This window comes from Sinocyclocheilus rhinocerous, unplaced genomic scaffold (genome assembly GCF_001515625.1).
Source record: "Sinocyclocheilus rhinocerous isolate Xijiao unplaced genomic scaffold, SAMN03320098_v1.1 scaffold706, whole genome shotgun sequence".
Taxonomy (NCBI): Eukaryota; Metazoa; Chordata; class Actinopteri; order Cypriniformes; family Cyprinidae; genus Sinocyclocheilus; species Sinocyclocheilus rhinocerous.
Window position 1 is genome coordinate 37,860 of NW_015632479.1, and position 1,633 is coordinate 39,492.

Sequence of the window (1,633 nt, forward strand, 5' to 3'; positions counted from 1 at the left end):
GTGTTCTCTAGGCAGTGAAGTAGTGTGTGTATTTGACAGGTTTGTGTGCCAAAGTCTGAGTCTGACAAAAGAGAACATGTTTTGGACTAAACTATTTGACTTTGACCTGGAAGTTTGAAGTTTTGCCCAAGTTGGTGTGTAGTTTTGAGATTGTGTTTATAGTTGTGAGAAAATGGTGAATTGTTTCATGAACTGTGTGTTAGCAATCGAGAAAAACTGTAATATGAATACAATTTTGTAAATAATAATACTATAATTAAATTTAAAATTCTATATTTAATAATAATATTCCTATGAAATCCTCAGATGGTTGTAACATCAACAAAACATTGATCATGTGCTTCCAATCTACCTGCCCCCAGAAAAGTCCCAGTATCCCTTACCACAATTATGGGAAAAAAGTTGATTTGGACGAGACTGCAAAGCGCATTTATAGCATTCTGACAGTAAAATCGTAACTTCTGAAGGCTACTTAAAAAGTCCCAGAGCTATTTTGCTCAAACCCTCGCTTGATTTTAAAGCTTTTTAAGTGTTGCTTAAAAAAAGCCCATGAGCTTTCAGCTCAAACCCTCGGCTGATTTTAACAGGTTTAGAGGCAATTTTGAACTCAGTTGTGGCAGCAAATGAGGCGTAGTTAAGTAAATGGAGCTCACATCTGAAGGAAGGCATATGACACTAATCATAAACTCACCGCATCCAGGTGACAGAATTTAACCAGACAAACGCCTGTGTGTGTGTGTGTGTGTGTGTGTGTGTGCGGTGCTGTTTGCGTGTGTGTGTGTGTGTGTGTGTGAACTATACTCCATTAATCGTTAATGTAACACATTTTTAATATTACAAATGATATAATCAGCATAACTGATGTTGGATCAATAATTGCACATGTATTTCGTTGTATTTCAAACTTTCGAAATTCTAAAGATTTCTGTTTGAATTTGATTTTGAGTCCCAGATTTTGGTTCTCACTCGCTTCTTTTGTATCAAACTGTTTAAAATTTTTACAATTTTTAAAATGCTTTTCTCCTTCAGTTGTCGTTCTAAAGCTCAGTAACTAGTGCACTTTGCACTCAATCGTGGGGAGGTCAAGACAGGTGTGTTTGACCAGATTAACCTGAACGATACCAATCTGCATAAGCTAAATAAATCCATATCTATGACTAACAGCTCTTTACGTACGTGCAAAAATGTTCATGAAAGCCCAAAATAGTCTGTTTATTTCATTTACACCATTAATATCACTGAATTTCTCTCTATTTGCTGCTGGCAAAGTGATAATTAAGATAAATGTGAGGAGATTGAGTGCTCAAAGCAAACAGAGGCGTCTGTAACATTCTCAGATGCCTCGAAGGAAAACTACCTTAAATAACCAAACTAAAGCCACGTCTGCTGCTTTCAGTGAATAAACATGAAGACAGTGGCCCTCTCACCCACCGCTAGCCCTTCCCAGCATGCCGTGCGCCGTGTTTGGGCAGCGTGAATGACTGTAGTATGTGGACTGGCGCCTGTGGCGGCCTCTGGCTGCTGAAGTCATGGGGATTGTGGAGGAAGTCATCCACCACTCCAGGGATTCGTACCCGGATACAGGACTAGTTATGCAACAGTCAACTAGCTATTAGTAGGCTATTCAAATTTA